The sequence below is a fragment of the Hypanus sabinus genome, chromosome 15 (genome assembly GCF_030144855.1).
Source record: "Hypanus sabinus isolate sHypSab1 chromosome 15, sHypSab1.hap1, whole genome shotgun sequence".
Lineage (NCBI taxonomy): Eukaryota > Metazoa > Chordata > Chondrichthyes > Myliobatiformes > Dasyatidae > Hypanus > Hypanus sabinus.
Genome location: NC_082720.1, coordinates 30794532 through 30809283, shown reverse-complemented (window position 1 = coordinate 30809283; position 14752 = coordinate 30794532). Strand labels below are relative to the sequence as shown.

The 14752-nt window shown below is 41.2% G+C and overlaps 1 pseudogene; it reads left to right on the top strand.

Moving 5' to 3' along the window:
• The first annotated feature begins 4606 nt into the window (after positions 1–4606).
• LOC132405745 (uncharacterized protein K02A2.6-like) lies at positions 4607–14303 on the top strand (annotated as a pseudogene).
• Positions 14304–14752: the final 449 nt, after the last annotated feature.

Here is a 14752-nt window from a genome sequence, read left to right as displayed (position 1 = left end):
TTAACCTGCCTCAATGACTATCATCTAGTAGCACTTCATCCATTGTGATGAAGTACTTTGAGAGGTTGGTGATGAAACATATCAACTCCTTCCTGAGAAGTAATTTGGATCTGCTCTAATTTGCCTACCTTCACAACAGGTCAACAACACTTCACTCAACCCTGGAACGTCTGGACAGTGGAGATGTCAAGATGCTCACCCCCTCAAAACAAATCAATAAGCTTCAAGACCTTGGCCTAAAAACCTCCTTCTCCAAATTGATCCTTGATTTCCTCACTTGGTTTGGATTGGCAACAACATCTCCTCTAGAGTGTCTTTCAGCACAGGTGCACTAAAAAGCTGTGTGTTTAGCCTCCTTCTCTGTTCAGTTTATACTTATGACAGTGAGGCTAAGTACAGAACCAATTCCATATTTAAAATATGCTGACACCACTGTCGCTGGCCAAATCAAAGGTGGTAAAGAATCAGCATAAAGGAAGGAGAGTGAAAATCTGACTGAGTGGTGCCACAACAATAACTTCTCACTTCACTCAATGTCAGCAAGACTAAGGAGCTGACTATTGAATTCAGGAGGAGGGAACCAGAGGTCCATTTGCCAGTCTCATTAGGGTTTTAGAGGTAGAGAGAGACAGCAACTTCTAATTCCTCAGTGTTATCATTTCAAAGGATTTGTCCTGTGTCCAGCACATAAGTGCAATGACAAACAAAGAAAGCACAGCATTGTGTCTACTTTCTTAGAAGTCTGCAAAGATTCGGCATGTCATCTACAACTCTGACAAACTTCTGTTGATGTGTGGTGGAGAGTATATTGACTGATATTAAAACACCAATGCCCTTGTATGAAAAAGCCTACAAAAAGTAGTGGACACAGCCCAAGTCCATCCCAGGAAAAGCCCTCTCTAACATTCAGCACATCTACAAGGAGCACAGTTGTAGGAAAGCAGCTTCCATCATCTAGGACCCCCCATACCATCCAGGCCATGCTCTCTTCTTGCTGCTGCCACCAGGAAGATGTTACAGGAGTCTTAGGACCCTCACTACCAGGTTCAGGAACAGTTATTACCCCTCAACCATCCTGCTCTTGAACCAGAGTGTACAACTTCACTCACCCCTTCACTGAAACTTTCTCACAACTTATGGACTCATTTTCAAGAACACTTCATCTCATGTTCTTAATATTTATTGTTTGTTTGTTTATCTGCTTATTGATTGATTGATTGATTGATTGATTGATTGATTGATTGATTGATTGATTGATTGATTGATTGATTGATTGATTGATTGATTGATTGAGTTAAACTGCTCCAGGATCCTCTAATGTGTTTGATTGTTTCTTCCTTCTCTTGGCATTTTCTGTACTTTCTGTGCTGAATTTGTTGGTATTTTATTATATATTTTTGATCATCTTTTTGTGCTAATCACCTGGTCCTTTACTGCCACAAAGAACTGGGAAGAGAACTCCAACTATGAGCCAGGCATTCAAAACTTCCTTGTTGATATCTAGTCTGCTCAGATCATGTGGAGATCTTTCATGGAGGGTTGTGCTCTTTCATTGGTTAACTTTTTCTTCTATATTGATAATTTCTTCACTTTTCTGGGTTGTGCTCTCATTTAAGGTTACTGGTGTGCACTTAACCAGAACAGCATATGGTCATGTGGAGTGCTAAATCATGTTTTCATTGATGAAAACATATCCTTAGAAGTTTTATCTGACTTTTGTGTAGACTTGTAATGTCTAATATTCCTTTTCCTCCTTCTGTCTCAGGTAGTGTTAATCTAAACATACTCAATAGTGCATAATGTTTTCTGAAATATGTCATTTCATTTCTTATTTCTCTTTGTAAATTTTCCAGATCACCTTCAGACCAAGATATTATGCCAAAAGAATACGTTAATATGGGTATAGCAAACACGCTTATTGCCTTTGTTCTATTTTACTGTTGAGCTCTATTTGGCAAATCTTCTTAAATTCTGTTAAAAGTTTTCCCTTTATTGCACTATGACCTATTTTCTTTCCTTGTTGGTATCCCAAATACTTATATGTTGCATATTCATCCATCAGTTGTATCCTGCTGCTCTGTTTTGTCTTCAATTAGCTCCTTTGTACCTTTCTTTATGTTTAATGTTCTGCACATATCCAGTCCAAAGTTCCTGTTTATATCTTTCAAAAACAGTTCTACTATTTAAATTAATTGTTTTAGCTTTACTGATAAAGGACCATAGAATTTCAAATCATCCGTGTACAGGAGATGTGCCAAGGTGTAAGTCATTTTGTTGTTTCTGATTTTATACCCAATTTTCATCTGATTTAGTAAATTGGAAAGCGGGTTTAAAGCTAGATAGAACCATGGTGGGCTTAGAGAGTCACCCTGGAAAATGTTGCAGTTTATTTATTTATTTGTTTGTTTGTTTGTTTGTTATCTATTTATCTTTTATTTGTTTGTTTGTTTGTTTATTTATTCGTGTATTTGCACAGCTTGTTGTCGTTTCCACATTATTTGTTTGTTCAACCTATTGGGTGCAGTCATTCATTGATTCTGTTGTGTTTCTTGTTTTTACTGTGACTGTGCACAAGTAAATGAATCTCAGGGTTGTATATAGTGACATATAAGAACTTTCATAATAAATATACTTTGACCATATTCATGAATAATTTCAAATGATCAATGATGTCAAAGAAATTAAACACCTGAATGTTTTGAATTCATGGAGGGGGAAGAAACCTCTTGTATTTTCTTGTTATGGCTAAATACAAGTCGGAGTATCAACATTTATGCTCATCAATCATCATTTCATTTATCAGTGGAAATTAATGTGAAGTAGATGAAAAGAACTAATGTTACTCAGTACTCACAATGCACTTATCATCAAATACTAAGGACAAATAGGCATCAGTAATATAATGTTCAACACTCCTAATGAATTATATTGAATCCACCAATTTAAAGATTCCATGTAGAATTCATGCCACAATTTTCTTAACTATTTTTCCCCTTCTCTTCTACCACAAAATGATATTCAGGTATAGGGAAGTGTGGTTCCAACTATGTCAGACTATTGTTTATTGACAGTAGTTCTGACTTCAATACTATTATTCCAAGCACACTCACCATCAGACTCCTAACTCTAGGAGTCAATGCCTCCTGCTGCAAATGGAAGCTTGGCTCCTAACTAACAGCTCAAAATCAGTAAGGATAGGCACCAACACTTGTGCCATGATTATTCCAAACACTGGTGCTCCACAAAGTTGTGTTGTCAGCCCCTTGATCTCTATACTTATGGCAGCATGTCCAGATTCTGCTCCAACTCCATCTGCAAGTTTGCAAATTATATCACTGTGGTGGGCTGCATCTCAAATAACAAAGAGTCAGAGTACAGGAAGAAATTGAGAGCTTAACATCGGGGTGTCATGACAACAACCTTTCCCTTAATGTCAACATAACCAAAGAGCTGGTCAATTATTTCAAAAAGTAATGGAGGGGGTAGTTAACATGCCCCTGTTTAATCAATTTTGTTGAGGATGAGAGCCTTAAGTTCCTCAGAGTGAATATCACTTTTCCTGGTACAACCATGTTGATGTCACAGCCAAGAAATCATCTAATTATCATTCAACCACAACCATACTGAAACACAAACAAGAGAAAATCTGCAGATGCTGGAAATCCAAGCAACACACACATAATGCTGCAGGAGCTCAGCTGCATCTGTGGAAAAGAGTATAGTCGATTTTTTGGACTGAGGCTCTTCAGCAGGATCTCTCTCTCTCTCTCTCTCTCTCTCTCTCTCTCTCTCTCTCTCCCCACCCCCCCCCCCCCCCCCCACCACCACCACCACCACCACCACCACCGCCAATTCTCAAGTCAGAGAACTCTGGGGAGAAAAAAGCAACATGGCAGACTTTAACATCACATTCAACGAGTTGTTTTTTTGTTTTGTTAGTCTCTGTTCTCCCAGTGTGACATCCAGTGTTCCTGTATTAGGGAGAGCAAGAGTCTGTGGCATGTCGAATTGTCAGGGTGAACGACTAGTTTTTGTTTTTGTTGTAATGTGAGTGTTATTAAAAGTAAGTTAATACTCATTGGGAAGCTGTTGGTAACGAGAGGCGGGATCCGGGGTTGGCAGGGTTTTTACTTCTGCTCGTTTTACTCCCAGTACGCATTGTATATAGTTCCTCCAAGCATGCCGCACGAGGTACTTGGAAGCCTCTGTATTATAAATATTGTTTGCTGTCTGTGGTAAACTATGTATACCTGTCTGGACACACCCCTCTGCTGACTGCTCCTGTGGTTCCTCCCACAGACCCCTGGGTAAAGGTGATTGTGTCTCTGCTTCTCCCACAGTCCAGGGCAGTCATCCAGCATGGACGTGCTCCATTTTACTGCTAATAAAAGCCTTTCAGTATTTACTCTACTGTCAGTCTTTTGAAGTTATTGACAGTGCATCACTGTCCCAGATAAAGGTGTTCTTTTGGCCATCAAATTGTTGAGTGGTCTTTTTGTAAAGTAGAAGTTACCACATATTTTTGGCGATGAGGTAAACTGGTTTTGTGGACAGGTCAGCCCGTTTCGAACAGGAGCTGTGAGCGGACGAGGAGCCTCGCGTGCAGATGGCTACATTCAGAAATATCAGTGAGTTCGAGAAGCAGACCAAGGAATGGTCGGAGTATGAGGAAAGGTTGGGACACTTTTTCTGTGCTAATGGAATTACTGAGGAGGCTAAGAAGCGCTCTATTCTCCTGAGTGTGCGTGGGGCAAAGACGTACAAGTTGATAAGGAACTTAGTCGCACCGCAGAAACTAGGAGAAATTCCATACAACGAACTGGTCAAGCTCACGGGGAACCACCACAATCTGAAGCCTTTGGTGATAGTTCAACGGTTCAAGTTTCACAGCCGCGTCCGGAAGCCAGGTCAGTCTGTGGGCGATTTTGTGACCGAGCTTCGGCAGCTGTCGGAGCATTGTGATTTCGGAGCTGTGTTTGATGACATGCTCCGTGACAGATTAGTAGGCGATATTAACAATGTCGCTGTACAATGCCGCTAGTTGGGGGAAACCCCACCGTTGACTTTCAAGAAAGCCCTAGAGATTGCTCAAGGCATGGAGATGGCCGCTAATAATGCCAAGGATATACAGAAAGGACATGGGGGGGTTGCAGTCGGCAGCGGTGCACCAAGTCAGGAGGGAGACTGGTAAACAGGAAAAGTGGGAGAAATGTTTTCGGTGTGGAGGGACGCAATATGCAAATATTTGTAAATTCAGAGATACTGTCTGCCATGCTTGTAGCAAAAAGGGACATTTAGCTAAAAAGTGCAGGAGTTTAAAGGGTGAGGTTAAGCCTGGGCAGGGGAAAGCTCAGCAGACTCAGGCAGCCACACACCACCTAGGAGAAGCAGACGGAGAGGCAGTGTGTGCCCACAACATGTTTGGGGTGGAAACAGATGAGGGACCACCTGAACCATATTATGCCACAGTCAATGTCAGGGGAAAGGACATTAAGTTTGAGATTGATTCGGGGCTACTGCATCGGTCATTAGTGAAGAGACCTACAGGAGGACATGGGGATCCAACCTGTTGGTAACGAGAGGTTACCAAACCTTAGTTGGATCAGACCATCTAAGCTCCAACTCAGGACCTATACGGGGCAGCCCATACCTCATTTTGGGGTGTTATATGTGGATATCTCAGCTGGGGGCCAGCAGGCTGAAGCCTGACTGGTGATAGCTAAGGGCAGTGGGCCCAGTCTTTTGGGCCGCGATTGGCTTCGCAAAATCCAGTTCAACTGACATGAAATTAAGTATGAGGACATTCTGCAGTGGTATAGTGACGTTTTCAGGGATGAGCTAGGGACACTGAAGGGCGTGACCGTGAAACTCCATGTCGACCCTAAGGCCACACCATGTTTTTTTAAGCGCAGGTCAGTGCCCTATGCCACGAAAGGCAAAGTCGAGGAGGAGCTGGAACGTTTACAGGGGCTGGGCATCATTGAGCCTGTCCGGTTTTCAAGGTGGGCGGCTCCTATTGTTCCAGATTTGAAGGCAGATAAAATGGTGAGGATATGTGGGGACTACAAACTTACAGTGAATCAGGTCTCTGAGCTGGAGGAGTACCCATTGCCACGGGTGAATGACCTGTTTGCGACCCTGTCAGGGGGTAAGCTGTTCACAAAGCTGGACATGAGCCAGGCCTACCAACAGCTGCTACTCGACGAGGATTCAAAGGAGTACGTCAGAATCAACATGCACAAGGGATTATTCAAATACAATCGCCTGGTGTTTGGAGTGGTGTCTAGCCCCGCCATTTTCCAAAGGACAATGGACTCTTTACTGCAGGGGATTCCACACGTAGCAGTGTATCTTGGTGATATTTTGATCACGGGATCCACGGAGGGGGAGCATCTGGCTAACTTAGAACAGGTGCTGAAGAGGCTCTCAGACACAGGGCTGTGGCTGAAATGTGGGAAATGTGTGTTCCTGACTCCGAATGTGACCTACCTGGGATACAAATTACAGCTGAGGGGCTTTGCCCATTGGAGGACAAAGTGAGAGCTATCAAGGAGGCCCCAAGAGTGTCACTGAACTCAGATCATTTTTGGGCATGGTGAATTATTATGGCAAGTTTCTTCCGGACCTCTCAAACGTTTTGGCCCCACTGTATCAACTGCTTCATAATGACACTAAGTGGCGGTGGGGTGAAGAGCAGGAGGAAGCTTTCAAGGAAGTGAAAGAACTCCTCCACTCAGCGAAGCTGCTCGTTCACTATGAACCAGACAAGGAGATCATCATTTCATGCAACGCTTCGCCCTATGGAGCCGGGGCAGTTCTCTCACACGTAATGGAGGACTGTTCAGAGAAGCCAATTGGTTTTGCTTCACGTACCCTGACGGCTGCTGAGAAGGGATATTCACAGCTAGACAAAGAAGGTCTGGCCATTGTTTTTGCGGTCAAACGTTTTCATCAGTACCTCTATGGACGTGCATTCACAATTTATACGGACCATAAACCACTGCTGAGACGTTTTAGTGAGAACAGGTGCATCCCACCGCTAGCCTCAGCCAGGATACAGTGTTGGGCTCTCACATTGTCAGCCTACCAGTATACTATCGTGTACAGAGCGGGTGGGGATAATGCAAACATCGATGTGCTAAGTCGACTACCTTTATCTGAGACTCCTGTTACTACACATGTGCCTCCAGAGACTGTGTTTTCATTGGAGAGGCTGTCAGAGACACCTGTAAAGGCGACCCAGATCAAGCAATGGACAGAGAGGGACCCAGTCCTGTCTCAAGTCAAGACTTTCCTTTTACAAGGTTGGCCCAGAGTTGTGGAAGGAGAGGACATGAGGCCTTATGCCAAATGCAAGACAGAACTGAGTCTGCAGCATGGCTGCATTTTCTGGGGGGGTGAGGGTCATCATGTCTCACCCTGGCCATTCAGATTGTGGAGGAAATTCATGAGACTCACCCAGGGGTGTCTCGAATGAAAAACCTTGCAAGATCCTACGTCTGGTGGCCAAGAATGGATCGGGATCTGGAGAACAAGGTAAAATCGTGCACGCAATGTCAGACCAATCAGAACATGCCACCACCAGCTTTGCACCCATGGGAGTGGCCAGTCTACCCCTGGTCTAGGCTGCATTTGGACTTTGCTGGCCCCTTTATGGGACAGATGTTTCTTGTAATGGTGAATGCATATTCCAAATGGATCAAAGCTCACATCATGAGCAACATCACAGCCCCCTCAACCACAGACAAACTCAGGCAAGTGTTTGCAGCCCACGGGTTGCCTGACACTCTGGTCACTGATAATGGCCGGATGTTCACCAGTGAGCTGTTCGGTGAGTTCATGCGGCAGAATGGCTTTTGTCACATTCGGACGGCCCCTTTCCACCCAGCCTCAAATGGTTTGGCTGAGTGGGTTGTTCAGACAGTGAAGGAAGGCCAGAAGCACAAGACAGGGTATCGGGCTTAGTACTCTTAGTACCCGGCTTTCACGTTTCCTGTTTAAATACCGCCTCACTCCACAGACTACGACTGCAGGCACCCCAGCAGAGATGCTGATGGGATGTAGGCCTAAGTCAAGATTGGACCTGCTGCACCCGGACATGAAGGCAAAAGTGGAGAGAAAGCAGGAAAAGCAGAAGGAGGGACATGATCAACATGCGCGCGAGAGACAGTTAAAACCAGATGACAATGTCTATGTGCGAAACTTCAGCAGTAGCAATAATCAGCAATGGCTATCTGGGGTTAATCTTGAGCAGAGTGGTCCAGTCTCCTATGTTGTTAAGCTGACTGATGGGCATGTTTTCCGCAGACATCAGGATCACGTGCGCCTGTGTCATGATACCGGCTCAGAGGTAGACAGTTCCATGGAGTTTCCAACAGTGAGACAGACTACTGGGGAACCATGTCCACCAGTGACTTTGCCAGAGAGAGAGAGACACTGGCAGAGGGGGCAGAGTCCCCTGAAGAGGATGGACATTCTCACACTGTCACACAGACCCCTCTCATGTCCCCAACACTAGATCCACCTAAAACATCCTCACCAGCGGTGCCTGCTGGGTCACCAGGGGTAGTGCGTAGATCGCAACGCCCTCGCAAACCTCCTGACAGACTGAATTTTTGATTGGATAGTTTCTTTTGTTGTTAGATTGAATGTTGAATTTGCCACGTTTTTTAGGTGTTTTTGTATTGGTAACCTGTTGCCAATGATACCACTGTTTTCATTTCCCAGTTCTTCTATATTTGGGGAATGTTGGATTTTAAAGGTGGAGAAGTGTTGTAATGTGAGTATTATTAAAAGTAAGTTAATACTGATCGCGGAGCTGTTGGTTACAAGAGGCAGGATCCAGGGTTGGCAGGGTTTTTACTTCCACTGGTTTTACTCCCAGTATGCATTGTATATAGTTCCTCCACCCAGGCCGCATGAGGTACCTGGAAGCCTCTGTATTGTAAATATCATTTGCCGTCCCAGATAAAGATGCTCTTTTGGCCATCAAGTTGTCGAGTGGTCTTTTCGTAAAGTAGAAGTTACCACAGTTTTACAGTAGATCATGGACTTTCTTTGGGGGCTTTGCTGTTGGTTGCTTGGTGAATGGTGAGTGCTGATGCTTTCTGCTGAAATCATTGGGGTGGAGAGGGGCTTGATGCTTTGCTGTTGATTGTGAGTGGTAGGGAGGAAAAGGGGACATTGAGGGTCTAATGTTTTTACGGTTACTCATTCCTTGGGTTACTCTTCTGATTTTCATGGATATCTGCGAAGAACAAGAATTCCAGGTTGTATGATGTATACATTCTCTGATATTAAATGGAACCATTTGAACCATATATCAAATGAATATACAATACCCACGAATATCACCAGACAGAACTGTGTTCATCCTGGGCCAAGGTGCAAAGCACATTACCCACAGTTATACACAGCACAAGGCACAAATAAGATAGCAAGTAAAAATAAAGTCACACACAAAAGAAAATCTACAGCCCAAGTTTGGGCACGTTCTGTAAACTGATGGTGTAAGGGATGGTGCCGGCAAGAACAATCAGTTCTCAGCAGTCCACAGGCAAATGTGCACGTGCGCGCACACTCACACACACACACTCACTCACTCCAGCTTGTTTTCCGCCCAGTGGACACTGGAGGGCAATGCCTAGGGGAGGGCCAGTCCCCAATCCAGGGTAGACACTGCACCACACCTCATCTATTCTTTCACCTTATTTGAGCTCAATACATTGTGTAATGGTCTGATCTGTATGAACCATATGCACGACAAGCTTTTCACTGTATTTCTGTACATGCAACAATAATAAAACAATGCTACCCAGTACCAAAACTTAGCTACTCTTCTGGCTTTTCTACCTTTTCACAATAAGATTACACAAACATAAGTACTAGATAAACTATTTTTCCAATCGACAGTGGTTAGTGCCAACCTTTGCCTTTGCTAAGCTATGTCTCTGATTAGCCAGACTTTGAGTCCAAACTTTCCTTCACCTGATTTAAATAAGACAAGAAATGAGTAGTTACAATAGGTTGGTAGCTTATTTAATTTATGCCAGAAGGACCCTCATCAGCTAACTGTACCTATACTGGATATTTTCTCTCGGTCATTTGTGCCAAACGTGCAAAAATGTGTTGAACTCTGCATCCAAAATGCTTTCTTTCTAATTGAAAGATCAATGCATTCAAATCATTAAAATAACCCACAGTACCTGTCTATGCACTCCAAAGGACAGTTTTATCATTGCAATCTAGACTTTATTATCATATACTGTGAATGAATGAATGAATGAATGAATGATTGAATGAATGAATGAAATTTTATTTATTTTGGTCAGTACAAACATAACAAAAAGCATCATTTTCAATGATGATTTCAGAAGACAAATTTAAATAATAAAAATCTTTAAAACAGACCAAAAGGGTGTAGGCTGAAGCTACAGTTTATTACACCTACCCTTCTTAGTTACACAAAAGACATATTTGGTGTCAATCGTCACATCAAAACAAAAAATTTCATGATCTTTTAACACAAAATCCAATTCCAAGTACCATTTATTTACATTACTCCCATTCATTTTAAATCATATATTTTATATTTGTTCATTAAATATTTTTTTTAAGAATTGTTAAGTATAGTGCATGTTTTTAAATTCTTATTACAACTGTTCCACAGATTCACCCCTCTGACTGAAATACAATGATTTTTTACATTTGTTCTTATCCTTTGTTATTGAAATATGCATTTTCCTCTCAAATCATGTTGACTTTCTCTCATTGTTAATGACCTTTGGATACTTTGTGGTAACTGTCCATTTTTTACTGTGTGCATAATTTGTATTATTTTAAAATCTATGAAATTTCTGAATTTTAAAGGGTTTAATTGAATAAATACTGGATTATTTGGCTCATAATAACTTGTCTTATTTACAATTTGTATGGCTTTCTTTTGGAGTAGAAAAATTGAGTTTGTATTTGTTTTGTATGTATTTCCCCATACCATTACACAGTAAGTCATACTGTGTGTTAACAAAAAACAAAATTGGAATATTCTACAATTTCTACTCCATTGTAAAGAGCTGGAAACCCTAACCACGGATATCCGAATATCAGGAAAGAATTGAGAACCATCAGGTTCCGAAGGGATTAGTAAAATTATTAATGTTAGAAATATTGACACATTCTTGAAGAACCTAAGAGATGCATATTGTGTCATACTTGTTTACATGTGATTCTACAAATGAACTAATTTGAGTTCTGTGCACCGATCTTAATAGGGGCTATCTGCACTTGGAATAGAAGCACACATGTGTTACATACATGATCCAGTAACAATGTGGTTTGCACAGAGCTTTGTAAACTTGGTTTCATTGGATGGAGTCAATTTTTGGAAGTTGTCTATAATGTACTGTACACAGGCTGATATATTGCACACTCAGAATAGGCATCTAAAGGTGAACTCTTGGACATCTGCTTGATTACATTGTTTTTTAAGCTAACTCTATAAAACTGGCACAAAGCAGAATTACATTTCATGTAGGTTAAATTTTAGTGATATGTTGGGCTAGTTTAAAAGCATAATCTTAGAGTCATACTGTTTTTTCATCTCCATGGATGTGGCCTAACCTGCTGAGTTCCTCCACCATTTTGTGTGTGTTGCTTTGGATTTCCAGTACCTGCAGAATTTCTCATGTTTTTAATTTCAAATGCCTGTATTAAAACTATATTCTTCCATGTTTTACCTATTTAGGTGTCTATCTAAATACCTTTTAAATGTGGGAATTGCATCAAATTCCACCACCTCCCATGACAGCATGTCCTAAATTTCAACTGCTTCTCTTGTAATTCAAAACTTATCCTTCCTTTTCAAACTCCCTCCTCTCACCTTAAACCTATGCTCTCTTGTTTTTGATATTGCTACCATTGTTAGGGGGTATTCTGGTTTTATGTGAATATAGCAGATACTATTTCAAGCAAAAACCGGTCTTCAGTTCTTATTGTAAATAAATTGCAAGCAGTAAATTGAAGGTAAAAACACACATTTGAAAATAAGCAAGACTGTGGAGCACAGACTAAGAGATATGGTTTGCTACATGATGACCATGAATCGTGTTTACATATGCATCGACCAAATGTTACGACAATAGGATTGCGTTAATTGCTTTACCTCAACCACAGGTTCAAGGAATTTGCACAATTATAACATTGTGAATATTGTGTAAGTTTAGGGAAGTCTGCAATTAGCTTTTCCCAGCCTAGGTATGTATTTGAGCATTCAGAAGTGTCACCCACAGTAGATAATTAATTCAAAGGAAGCACTGTCAATCCAAAGTATTGAAGCAAACTAAAATGCTATTGTAGCGGTGTGCTACACGCAGCACTAAAATTACGACACGGAGTCGGTAACTGCAGTCGAAGGAAAAAACTTTATTCGAAAACTTCAGCCTCACTTTTAAGCCTCTGTCAACCGGCCCCCCATGGCGCAGAGGCTCCAAAGCTCTGTGCTCGCAAACCCCCGAAGGCTATCTAATTGTGAGTCGGTTCGGATGCGCCAGGAAATGGGTCGCCACACTATTGCCTTTTCTCAGTTCCTTCACCTCTGTCGCATCTGTTCCCAAGATGATGTCTAATCACAATCTGAAATGAAAAGATCCAGAGCAGGCAGAGAACCAGACCAGGGTGTCCAAAAAGAGGAGGGGGGCTGGAGACAAGATAAAGGATCATCAGGGCCTGATGGATATTTACTGCCTATAATTAATTATCTTTGAAAAATGATTGCATGTTGCCTTCTTGAATTAATCTATACCTGGTAGTGAAAGTACTCTCACCATTCTGTAAGGTACAGAATTTCTGTTTTAACACAATTATTTGATAGATTGGATTGTCTTGCTAGACCACTTCAGAATTCAATGCTTGATTTAAAAAGTCAATCAAACACTGTAGGTCTGGAGTTAGGAGATGAAAGTGGAGGCTTCCGTCTCCATGGTGCATTGGTGAACCAAATGGGTCTTTACGACAATCCAGTGGTTTCATGGTCACCGTTACAAATACATCATTTTAGACTCCGGATTATTTGAGCAACCATATTGAAATTCCCCAGGATTTGAACTTGCATTTTCAGAAGTTAGTCCAGGCATCTAGATTTCTTAGTCCAGCAAATCAAGTGCCATGGGCCCATCTCCTTTAATTGGTCATGGTAATAAACATGACCTACTGGGCAGAATAAATGGGAAAGTTCTTTAACACATACAAGGAATGTGAGAAATTAATACTTCTATGTTTGCCAAATTTTGTAGCAGGTAAACAAATTGATTATGTTATTATATCTACCAAATAGTTGCTTGCAGAAAGTCAGAAAACCTTCATAATGATGTCCTGGTTATTGATGCATTTCCTAAAGCAAAGGATTGATGTGGATCAAGAGGCAATAAATGAGAACACAGTGGTCGTTCGGCAATATAATAAGTAGAGTTCATAAAATAAGGGCTCATGTCCAGGAAATCGAAATAAAGGGTCACAAAGGTATACAAACTCACAGCAGGCAGCCAGCCTGTGCATGACTTCACCAAATTAGACATTTTCAGCTGCCATGAATGATGGGTTCCTGGGGCGCATAATCACAAAAACATGTATACATACATCATGTGCAGAACTCCATATGTTTATGGAGAAAGCAACATTAAATAGGAGCTACTACTCTCTGATTTTAAAATGTTTGTATTGTCAGCATAAGTTGATTGTAGTATGTAAATTCTCAATTAGCAAGGATTTCTATAGTGGAACATTTATTGAATATCATGGTACACTGCGTTTTTAGAATAATCAGATCTATGACTGAATTTGTGTGTGTGTGTGTGTGTGTGTGTGTGTGTGTGTGTGTGTGTGTGTGTGTGTGTGTAAAGAATGAAACCGATTCAAACAACAAGTTTGAATGGCATGTCTGGCCTTGCATGAACTGAATAGCTGTTTGAACTGGATTAAGTTAAATTTGAAGAGAAAATAATCAAATATAATGATACTGGTAATTTCTAGCATGGGCAGAATATCATTTGTCCTCTAAATTGGGTGAACAGTCTCAGTTACAGAACATCTGCCGCACAATTTCTGTGCACTTCAAATAGTGAAAATGAGACTTCTTACAAAATTCAAATATAAGTTTCCAAAATACTATTATAGAAATATCGGGGTGGGGGGGGGGGGCAGGTGACTACAATTCAAAAGAGTTCTTTCATTTTTCCTTATAACTATTTTATATATTGTTCTGACAGGCTCTTCACCAAGTGAACAAGCAACTGCTTCAGCTACCCTAAGATGAAAGCTTAATGGAAACTGCAATAACTCTTCCAAATGAATAAGTTACGTAGCTGTTTAACTTAATTGGCAGAATTTTTCCTTCATGTTGGAATACTTAATTCAAGAACTTGAGCACATAATCTAAGTTAAAACTTCAGTTCAGAATTGAGGGAATGCTACCAGAGGAGAGGAGCCTTCCTCCGATGAGAAGCTAAATTGCGATACAAACAACATAATCCAAACATACAATTTGAAGAAAAGCCAGAAATCCCTCCAGCGGATGTTCACCACTTTATACATGCTCCTTTATATTCTCATTATCATCATGTCCAATGCAAATGACTCACAGTTATTAAAATGCACCTTGTATGCAACTTATGAACTTTAAATCATTAGAATCATGCAATGAACCAATTTCTCACCACAGGATTTTCAAAGGATTATTACATTTTATGTTGCATAATCT